Source organism: Antrostomus carolinensis, unplaced genomic scaffold, assembly GCF_000700745.2.
Source record: "Antrostomus carolinensis isolate BGI_N321 unplaced genomic scaffold, ASM70074v2 scaffold1183, whole genome shotgun sequence".
Lineage (NCBI taxonomy): Eukaryota > Metazoa > Chordata > Aves > Caprimulgiformes > Caprimulgidae > Antrostomus > Antrostomus carolinensis.
The window spans coordinates 16,810-28,612 of record NW_010305628.1 but is presented as its reverse complement, the minus strand read 5'-3'; positions in this window follow the sequence as shown (position 1 = coordinate 28,612).

The following is an 11,803-nucleotide window of genomic DNA, read 5'->3' as shown; positions in this document are numbered from 1 at the left end:
AGTGGTCACTGTCATATTCTTAGTGAACCAAATCATATGGTGCTCAGTAATAGGATTTAAGTGGTGAAGAGGACAGCTACAAATTCATCAGACTTCAATGGGCTCCAGACAAAGTGAGATAAATTCCATTATGATCTAAAGCATGATACTCTGTTTAAAAATATGTTCAGACAAAATATAATTCAACTTTGGCACCACGAGGAGCACTTGTACACATTGCCTGCAAATGCTAATTGATGAGGTGTCTCCTCGTTACTGTGTTCAAGGTAGTGAATTAGTAAAGTTAATATTTTTGTGAATATTTAGGGAATTATGTACTTTGACATAAAATTCGCTTCTCAAACTGTTTAAGAAATCAAAGACAGTATCTTGTGTTTGTGCTTTACTTAAGTGTTCATTTCATTCAGAAGAGAAAACAGATGCAGCTCATTAATTTAAAGTGCAAACAGTTCTGAGCAGTTCAGCAGTGTTCATTCAGCTCCAAAGAATATATATTCAGTGCTAATATGCATGGTAAAGTCCCTTGTAATATCTTTCTCATTTGAAAGCTCATTTAACACAAGGTGGCATCCAAATCAATGTATGTGAAGTTGTGCTGTCTGAAAGACAGTAGCTTACCATTCCATATCTACTAATATTTTGTGTGCATTTAAAAAAAAGATTAACTGGGGAGAAGCAATAGGGTTGTTTATGACTTAGTGTATTCCTTCATATTAAAAGATAACCTAGAATTTGGAGGGGAAAATTGAATGCTAAACCTATTCAGAAAAAAGGAGAGCTTCAAGTGTTCCCAGAGTTACAGCTGAAGGAATACTGCAGGCGTGGTTCCCCAATTCCTCATTAGAACAGGTGTCTGTCCAGTAAGGAAAAGGTAAATCCCAGGTCTGAAGGGTTACTTGCCTTTCTAGATGAAGCTATTATGCTGATTTTGTAACTAATTTTTCTTCAAATTAGGGGAGGATATAAATTTATAATAATGTCCTAATTCTTTAGAAAATGAATGAATTTTTTCATGCTATGAATAAATGTGTAAGCCTCAGTCCCTCATTAATGAATCGGATGCTAAATCTAAAAGAAAGCAAGGATAGTCTTTAAGCTGGTGTTTTGGCTGGGAACTTAAGCCAAGAGGATTGAAACTCCTTCCTGATTCCTAGTTGTTTGCCATTCGTCACCTGGGCCGTGATGAATGTTGCTGCAGCCATCTTGCAGGTGGGCTGCACACTTTGGAGGAGATTGTGAGTGGCAGACCTGGCTCCAGCAGGGATCCTGGACTGAGGATCAGGGCAGGATTTCTGCAGAGGACAACCTTGCCCAGGAAACCTGCCTGGCTGAGAAATAAGTCAGGTGCCGAGTTTCTCCACTTTGCTGGTGTCAGAGAGCTCCTGGCACATCTGCCACCACTGCCCTGCAACCTGGAGCCTGTAGAGTCCTTCGAGCCGAGCCTGCTACCTTCATACCCACTCCCAGACAACCAGAATTTGAACTAATAGGCATTCAGTCAAGGGGGAGAGTTTCTGCCCCTCTCCTGGGGCAGAGTGGGGAGCTCTGAGAGCATGGTTTCCCACCCAGGGGCACCTGAGGTGTTTGGAGGTAGCCAGGCCAGGCACAGACCCCGCTGTAGGGCCAGCAAGGCTGGTTTGTTTCAAAACCACCTTCTTGGTGTGCCCACACATGGACGGTGAAAGTAGGGCTTGAATTTAAGCACCAGATCAACTTCACATCTGCTTTTAAGAAGTGGTATCACTGCTGTCTAAATGCCTGGGCAACTTCAAAGGAGAAGGTGCAGCTGAGCTGCTCTCTGCGTCAGGCAGTGGCTGGCTGGGGAAGGGGGGTTTTAGGATTGGGGGGTTCTGCTGAAACATTCCATTAGTATTTTTGTGGATTTGGCTAGTTCCAGTCCTGGTCCTGGGCCCAAATGAGCTAAATTACTGTACACGTAAAAGACAAAAACCTCCACCCCGAGGTTTATAAGTGTTCTATAAAAGTCCTCTTATGATTCCATCCTGAAGGGCTAGAATTATTATGTTTCTTTTGGTTCCCAACCTGGTATGTTTTCTCATTCCTGAAAAATCAAACAAAGCTTTTGGATAAAAAAGGGGCTGGAGGCGAGGGGGGAGGGAAGCCAGCAAGGCAGATAAACCCATCACAATCAAACAAATAAAATGCCTATGTGTATACAAATGGGAGATACTATAAAAGGCAGTTAGCAGGCCCAAAGCCTTATTCTCTGCTTCAGCCAAAACCTTTGTTAAATACCATAGCACAAAAAACTAGCTGAGAATTTACATAGATAAATACTTAATTATTACTTATAATTGAATTATGGACAGAATCCACATGAAATGATAACCAGTTGGTTTAGTAGTTGGAGGGGTTTGCTATTTTCTTCCTCTTTTTTTTTTTTTTTCTTCTTTTTTTGGCAAAACGAGAGATGTATGACAATGAAACATCATTTCTGTGATGGCAACTGCAAAGAGTGTTTTACTTGTGTCCGATTTCTCACTCAGCTGTTTCATTCCCTCATCCAGTTTCTGAATTTTCTTCAAAGTGGTTATGAATTCCTCACTGAACTTACTAAAAACTGTAAGTCAAACTGCTCAACTCCAGACTCTTCATAATTTTGTAGATCACTACCACATTCTTTCTGAAATACCTCTTTTTCAGGTCCTAATCTACTTAATAGTCTTTTGTGTAGGTGTTTTTCCATATCATCCTCATGGCCTCCTTCCTAGTTGTATGATATCCTGAAAGGCATGATGTCATGGCATGATGCAGTGTTTTATATTTTCTGCATTATCTTTACTGTTTTCTGATGTGTTTTCTTCTTTTATTTTAGTAATTCCAAATAATGTTTGACTTTTTACTGTGGCTGAGCTTTGAGTTAATGTTTTCATAAATATGTTTAAAATAACTCTTGAGGTCTTTGAGAAGTAATAACAAATTCAGACACACTTTTCTGTGTCTGTGCTTAGGAATTTTTTTCTCCCTGCATATGTAGTTTTTCACTTACTAGATAAAGGTTTTCATCTTCAGGCAATTTAATTGCCTGGTAACTTTCTAGTGAAAACTTTTTATTGCTCTATTCAGCCAGTTTTAGATTTGATGATCCTGAGTACATCTGTGTCATCTGTGATCTTGGCAACATTTGTGAACTCGTTATTTATTCCATTTTCCACATAAAGTCTGAAAATGTGGAGCAGCAAAAAAGACCTGAGAGCAGATTCTTCCCATCTCAGTGTATTTATTTATTTCTGCCTAGCTTTCTGTCTTTTAACCAATTGCTAATCCCCAAGACTTTTTCCTCTTAGTGCATTATAGTTTATTTTCTTCAGCTTAGAGATTTTGCTGAGAAGCTTTGAAAAATCAGGCATACTACATTCCAATGATCATCCTTATCTGCGCACTTTAATTCATGATTTTTGGTTGTCTTATTCTGGTTTTACATTTGCAATTTTAATATTTTTCCCTCTGGTTGGATATCAATTTAATTATTTAAGCTGTTTTCTGACTTTAAATATTTTTATTTTCTCCTTTTCTGCTCTTTATCTATACTCACTTTTAAAAAAATGTCTTTTGGTAAGATCCTAACTTGCTGTTTAAAATATCTCTATCATGCCTGCAAACCTTTTTAGCCATTTATTTTATTTTTTTAAATGAGTCTTCCTGTTTAGTTGTTCTCAATAACCTTAAAGTAGACCGAGATCTGGGGTAAGAGGCTGAATATACACTGTACTTACTACATTATTCTGTAGTTGCATTTTAATTTTTGTTCTATTAGTTAATCAGGAAGCTCCATAGTTGCTTTTATGGATTTTCTGCCTAGATTTTGGCAGTCACGTGGTTGTATCTTGTTTTGCTTGAAATTTCATGTTTTTCTATTTCCTCTCAAAAACGTGCTTTAAGTTAGATAAACTTGTTGAAAACATGAAAATAGTAAACAAGATTTTCTCCATGGAGTACTTTGAGACTTCTGTGTTACACAGTCCACATGTACTATAAAGTATTAATGTTATCATCCAAGTCAAATGCATTGTGAGTGTCTCAGAGAACATCTTTAAACAATAAACCCTTCATATTTCTCCTATATTTCAATGTGCAGCACGAAATTCCTCAAATGATATATTTAAGGCATGTCAATTTTATCTTTAAATGTAAGAAATTTTCTCCGTGCTTTGAAGATAAGCCTAGTAATATTCTGAGGGAGAGGAAAAGGGGAAATACTGTAAGATATGCAAGAAATACAAAGTATTCTTTGATGACTGGAAAACTGAAGAAATCCCATGGAAAGCAGGAACAGGAATATTTCTATGCTATAAAAAGGGGCATAAATGTGAAGCATAAGTGTGCAGGTGTAAAATCAGAAAGGTGAAGATTCAAATAGACTTAAAATTATCAAGAGACAAAAAAGAAAAATTAGGCTAATGGAAATTTTGGCTAAAACTAGATGTTTTATTACAATTCTTATTATCATTAATGTTAACAATATGGGACTCGAAAGGAGAAAGGTCAGTTAATTAATAGGTTGATAAATTAAAATAGCATGATACGAAAATATAGAGTTTACTTATGGAACAAGATGAATCAATTTCTGAATCATTGTGCTCTTCTTGGAGGACTTGTGAAGGGCTAGGGAATCCTTGAGAACTGTCAAAAGGCAAAGAAATTACATTTAACAAAGAAGAAAAAATAGTTTTGAATGGGGCATATTTGCTGAGAAAATAGTAACTTGATAAAAATGCAAATCAGTTCTTGTCATTAAAATATATTCTCATACAAATTTATATCTTTCCGTGATGGAGCAAGTAGTCTAGCAGGCAAAGGGAAACAGCATTTATGTTACAACTTGTCTTTTGTAGGCTTTTGGTCTGCCACACGTGTTATGAACAAATTAGGAAGTATTATTGACTGTGAGGTGGATACAAAACTGTACAGAGACTTATAGTCAAAAAAGTAGCTGGCTCTGAAGGTGGCATATCAGTGAGGTGAAACCAACCTCCCCTGGGGCTAATGTACTTCTAAATTTTCAGGTGTGACCTGTACTTGACACTGGAGAAAAACAAGGTGTTTGCAGAAGACAGCCAGAAACCTTGCCATGCAAACCCAATACACTGCAATTCAAAATGACTTTGTTAAATTGTAGGAATAGTCTGAAATCAATGCAATAAGTGATAACTTGGTAACTTCGAGCTGTCAGAGGTTAGAGAAAATCTGACTGCAATTCAAAATGACTTTGTTAAATTGCAGGAATAGTCTGAAATCAATGCAATAACTGATAACTTGGTAACTTCATGGTCATCCTAACAAGAAATGCTTTCTAGCTTCTCATCCTTGACTCCTACCTGTTTTAGGAATCCAGTATAAAACCCCAATAATTCTCTTTTGTATCAAATAATTACTTATTACACTTCAATCATTTCTCCACTGTGTGAAATTCATCTGACCATATGTAGACATAAACATTGCAGACGTTTGTATTTGAACTTGTAATCCATAGTCAGGAGAGAGAAGTAGGCTGTGATTTTTTAATCATTTTAAAGTAAATGTCCAAATTAGGCCAGATTAAATCCTTTCTAAAAATGACTGTTTTAGTTTACTGAATACTAAGGATTACTATGTTGGGAGTAGCATCTACATTGGAGGTATATTAAAAACAGGCGAGATGAATCCTTCTCTCTGGCTGAAGCTGTACTAGAAAGTGAAGCACTGCCAATGAATGTTTTTGTGTCAGTGAATTGCTGGAAAACTCCCTGACGTGATGACTGATGTTCTTACAAATAATTGCCAGGTACACTTCAGAAGTGAAGACATTCCAGAGACCTTCTCACTAAACCACACACATGTAGGCACCATGTTTTAGACACCAAAAGAGTTCATCAGATTATACATCACCAACTCTTGCTCTCTGGGGAAGTCACTAACCTATTTGCCTGAGAAAGTTAATAAAGCATGAGTTTACTAGTATAGAAGTGTTAACTTCCCCTTTCTATTTTAGAGCTGCCATTACTACCAGTTCTTGTGCTTTGGATATTTACACTGGTTGCCACCACAAAACCTTTTAACCACTTATTATTGTCTCAGGTATCTACAGACAATCACTATTTTCCTTACCAGGAGTATGGTGGCTATTTCCCTCTACACCAAATCCTGCATGAGTATATATATATAGCCATGATTTCCAAGGAACACCTAAATAATTTTCCTACCGTATTTTAGTTCTGAACAAGTGAAATCTTTGTGAAAACTATATCCAATAAATCTCTGTTATTCTAACCAGGTCATAATTTTGATGATATGAAGGCTTCCAGATTTTGCTAGTGCTCTTTGCTTTAGGATGAAGCCCGCTAAGGTATTCAGCAACTTGACGAGTGACCTTCCCCCGCCCCCCCCCCACCTTATTTGTATACCACTTTAACCAATAATCCCCAATGACTGAAATTTCTTCAAAAGTTTCACATGATTGTATCCAAAAGTATCTTTCCTTTCTGTTTGGGTGTCACACCATCTCTACACAGCAGTCTCTTTGCAGCATACAGAAGGAAGACAAATTGCTACCAGAATAGGTATGCACATAAACAGAGTAGTATCTTTTGCCTTCCCTCTGCTAACTGCTTTTATTTTGTCCTTCTAGCCCTGAAAGCGTGTGTATACATCATATTATCCAAAAGAGGTCAGTCATTGTCTAGCTTTTTCATACATACAGAGGAGTTGAAGAGAATAAATCTGAGCCTCTGGCCCTAGTAATTTCTTATCTGCTCACTTTTAGTCCCAGAGGAACTGCCAGTGTATATGTGTTAGTAACGTGGTGGGGCAGTCTGTGATTCAGATGAGCCCTGGCAGCTCTTCTGTAGTGGATTAAGGAGCCCTTTGCAGTGGCACTTTCTGATAGTTCACAAGTCAGCAGATCCATTCTTCCAGCTTCTTCAGCACTGAGTCCCAGAAGTACTGCTCTTTGAAATGTATAAGCACCACTATAAAGAAGAAGCAGAGTCCTTAGGGCATTTTTAAAAAATATTTTTTTAAATCAGTAGGGTAGATTCCTTGCTGGTCACTGAGATAGCAATCGATTATTGTTCTTGGCTGCTGGGGCTAAGCAAGCAGCTTCTCCTGGCCAAGGAGCAACCAAATTCCTTTCTTCAGATTCCCTAGATAACCTAGAGCCTTCACACTTCCAGATCTTCTTCTGCTTCATGCAAATATGTTTCTCATGTTTCAGTCTGCCCACTTCCTCCTCAAGCTTTCCTGCTGTTCTTGAGAGGGTCTACAAACTGCAACTCTTGTAATGGAGTTTTAAATTTTCTTTTCCTTCCTGACTTTCAGTGGATGTAAGACCCAGTCTTTAAGAAATCCTGATCAGTACATGCTTGTATTTATTGGAACCCCTATTTGCACACAGCTTTCGCAGCAGCAGTGGAAGATCTACCAAGGAGATGCCTGCAACGAAACATCGAAGGTGCATAATTTTTGTCCTTGCATATTATTGTGATCTTCATTTTCCTATTCTGTAACTCTGATGGGAAACTCCTCTGCAGGTACCTCTTAACTTTCCTTTTTTCCATGGTTTTCTTTAGGTGGTTACAGAGAGGAAATTGCTCATTGGACCCTAGAGTGTGTTCCTAAAAGACAGCGATTATGGAAATACATACAAATAAGTGGTTATTATAAATGAATCTTTCTTTTGGGAGTTTTAGTGAGTGGTAGTAGCCAGGATCTTTTTGCACGACAGAGAAACAGAATAATTTAGATTAGAAAGGACCTCTGGAAGTCATCTGGTCTCTCTGCTCGAAGAAAGGCCAACTTTGAAGTTAAATCCAATTCTCAAGTTAGCTCAAGTAGCTGATCCATAAGATCAGCACTTTTATTAGGGCCTTTAGTTATGGACAATGCTTTCTATTTCATGTTACTGCAGAATCTATTATTTTCTATTAATCTTCTGTACCCAAAAAGTATATTTTTGTAGGTATTTTATAGATTCCTGCCATTTGATGAAGAGGCTGCAATACTGGATATGTTAAAGGCATGATGTCGAAGGGAACAGAAACCAAACCAGAAAAGATGCCCAGGAGCAACAGATAAGGGTAGGAACAGAAAAGCTGAGTTATTGTTATAAAACCACTCCTCACCAGTGCACCAAGGAAGGCAGAAGTAACTGAGATAAAAGATTGGTAAAGCTTCCTTTTATTGACCTTTGCATTGTTGGAAGGCACAGTTCTTTCATACAAATCTAATTTTCTAGCTGTAGTAACCTTGAAAGAGGGGAGAGAAGAGGAAAATAGGAAAGGCTAGACTGAGCCTAGCCTTGGGCAAGTAATAAATAAACTAGAAGAGCTCCATACGCACCACGCATTCCTGTACAAAATGTGCATGGAAACAGCCTTGGGATGTGAGATCTGCTACGAACATCTGTATTTTGTGAACTTTTACAAACTCATTTGGAGCATGTTCATGTTTGATGCTGGTTGAACCAGTTATGCTTTTGGTTGCACTGAATTCTGTACAGTTATTTCCCTTCTACTTTACTCTTGCTATTGTCAGATCCGGACATCAAACTAAAATATAGTGGGCACTCAGATCTACTGCAACTGTTGTCCAAAGCAATAGCTAGCATCCAAATAGTAAAACAATTTGCTGGTGACATGGCAGCAAAAAGCTTTGGTTTTCTATTGATTTATCTAACTGTTAACCAAAGTGAATCCGACTTAACTGGCAAGAATTGACATTGTAGTGTAGTTCCATCATAGAATATCCCAAATTAACCATGAAGGAGTAATACAATGTCATAAATGTATTGAAATTAAAAAGTGACCTTAGGACGGCATTATAGTCATCCAAATCCTCAGAACTTGTAAATAACCTAACTCATCAGAATCAGTTATTAGCTATTAAACTGATGATTATTTTATTGTAATGTATTCTAATCTTTGCTACTTTTCCTCCTTTTTTTTTTTTTTTCCTTTTTTTTTTTTTCCTCTAAGGAACTAGAAAGTTACTTAGCGTATGTTCTTCCAAGCACTCAAGATTGCCAGGAACCATCTAATTTCTAGCCAAATTATTTGCACAGTTTGCTGAATTGGAAAAAACGACATGTAGCTGACACAAAATTAAGCAGCTCCTGTGTGCAGCTGATCTTTGGGGATTCTTACTTGAAAACTCCAAGCTAATAGAACTACCACATGTGTTGGCTACCAAAATGCATCTTGTTACTTGTTGCCATGGTCATTGCCTATGGAAACTTACTTTTCTGCCTAATGTGAAAACATAACTCTTCTCTCTGTAAACATGGTAAGGAGAACTGGAAATTTCCTTACTAAGACACATTATTATAGCCTGGGGCTGTATTTTAACATGATGTGCTCTAAGTTCATGTATAGTGACTTTTTAAAACATGTAACAATAAATAAATTGCTTTGCAATTGAAACGGTCCCTGCAATAATGGCAATATGCAGTAAAGTCTATTTCTTTGATTTTTTAGCGCTCTCCAACATGCATCAGTATTTCATAAATGTCATCAGGATCTTTGAGGAAAACTTGCTTTTTAAAAAAGTATTTGGATGATGTAAGCCATAACAATATAGATAACTTGTCAAATCCTTCATACGTGTGTGAAAAATACATAGAGTACTTCTGGAAGCTGACTATGTGGAATTAGGCAGGGAAATACATAGGTCATTCAAAATGTGCTGCTTTTGAGGAGCATAAAAGGAACATAGCTCTTTCCTCTTGAATTCTTAACCAACAGGAAAACTGTAACCAAAAGGAAAACCAGAACAATTCACTTTTCTAGTCATGGTGCTTCAGGGAGCATCTGATCATTACAGTGCACCTTGTATTGCCTTTTATCCAATTCCATTTATTTTTAAGATGCTACCAAGTCGAAATAACAATCACTCAGTATTTACTTTCTATTCATATAAATAACAAGCAGAAAGGAATGTAAGTAATGCCATATTGAATCAGATAATCTGTTCATCATGCCTTTTATTTTGTGCCTTTAAGTGACCAGTAACAGGCAATATAAATTTGCTAGAAATAGAGTATGCTTAACCTGCTTATTTCCCTGGAATGAGGTCTTCATTTATGACAATCAGAGCAGTTGTAAGCATTTCCTGAACTGTAAGTCTCATCTGGACCATCATGTTATGTAGCCTCTGACAGATCTATTCTCCATGAGAATTTTTTAATGCCTTTTGGAACCTTTTGGACTTTTGACCTCCACAACATCCTGTGATTATGAGTTCCACAATTTAATTTTGCACAAGATTTAATTATGTGTGAAAAATTACTTCCTTTGTTTGTTTTAAACTTTCTGCCTGGTAAATAAATTGGGTACTCCCTGATTATTATACTAAGAAAAACAGTGAAGAATGCTTCTCTATTCAATTTCTCCACATATTTCATGCTTTTATAGACCTCTAGCACATCTCCCTTTTGTTATCTCTGTTCAAACTGAAGAGACTATATAATCTTTTCTTGCATTAAAACGACTTCATATCTTTGTTCAAAGATATGCAAGGATACATAATGACAGAAAGGTGAAGGTGATGATGGTCTTTATGACAATAACTCACACTAAAATGACTGTCACTCCATTCCTCTTCCAAAGTAGTGGGACCTGTGGACAGCTGATGGAACCAGAACTTCTATTAAAAGTGCTGTGCTTGAAGAAGTAACTCAGATCCCAGATGTGCTGTGTTTTCTTGTATTTCCAAACGTGGCACTTTCATTCCTAACCAAAATAATCATAACTGCAACAAACCCTATTTTTATTATATGAATGCTTTTACCCCCTTTTGATTAAACATTATATTTTATGATAACATTCAAGAGTCCTTTTCCATTAATATTTTTCAGGTGTATACAAGTAGCAATCTGTGAAAGAAAGCGAGTATTGGAGGGGACTGGGACGACAGTCACTGTCTCGGTGACATTAAAATGCACTGACACCTTGTCAATGTGAACCTCTCTGGGCTTTGTCTTTTGTTATATTCTCAGGCCAGGTTCCCTAGGTTTTGCCAATCTTTTGGTGATTCTTGGTCATGTTCCATCAAGTTTGGGCCAAGTTTTAAGTACTCTGGAAACTGGACTTGGTTCAAACCTTAGAATAATTCATAGTTCAAGACAATATTTATATAAAACTTTGATTCGTCCAGAGTTTGGTGGATATGTATGAGTTTTATTTCTAGTTTTATATCCTATATAAATGGAACTATCTAACTGGAATCTGAAGCTGATGAATGCATATGTTAATGGAAAAAAGATGAAAAGAAAATGCTTAGTTTAACTAAAAGTGCTAGCTAGTTTCGTGAAACAAAGAGTAAGATGAGTCATTTTCTTCCATTTAACATAATAAAATTGAAAAGATTCAGGGATCCGTTGCAATATAATTGTTTTGTGGCAAAGTGAAATGATGTTCTAATAGCATCACACTGGGATCTTAAATTGTTCTGTGCATATAGGGGCAAACATATGTATTGTACACCTACCCTGTCAGTATGAATCTCTCCATGATTCTCCTACATTATCTAGAAATAATGTAGCACACATGTTAGAAAACATCTGAGATCTATTTTGGAGTGGAACATGTAGTTCTCACACACAACATTTGGAATGGTTTACCTCTTCTGTGTTAAAATGTTTCTTGCTGAGAGAGAGGTCATATGGACCAGCAAAAGAAAATTTGACTGAAGGCCTACATCTGAGGGAGGGTGTGCAATTGCAGAAGTGTGCTGGTTTTGGCTGGAGTGGAGTTAATTTTCTTCATAGTGGCTGGTATGGGGCTATGTTTTGGATTTGTGCTGAAAACAG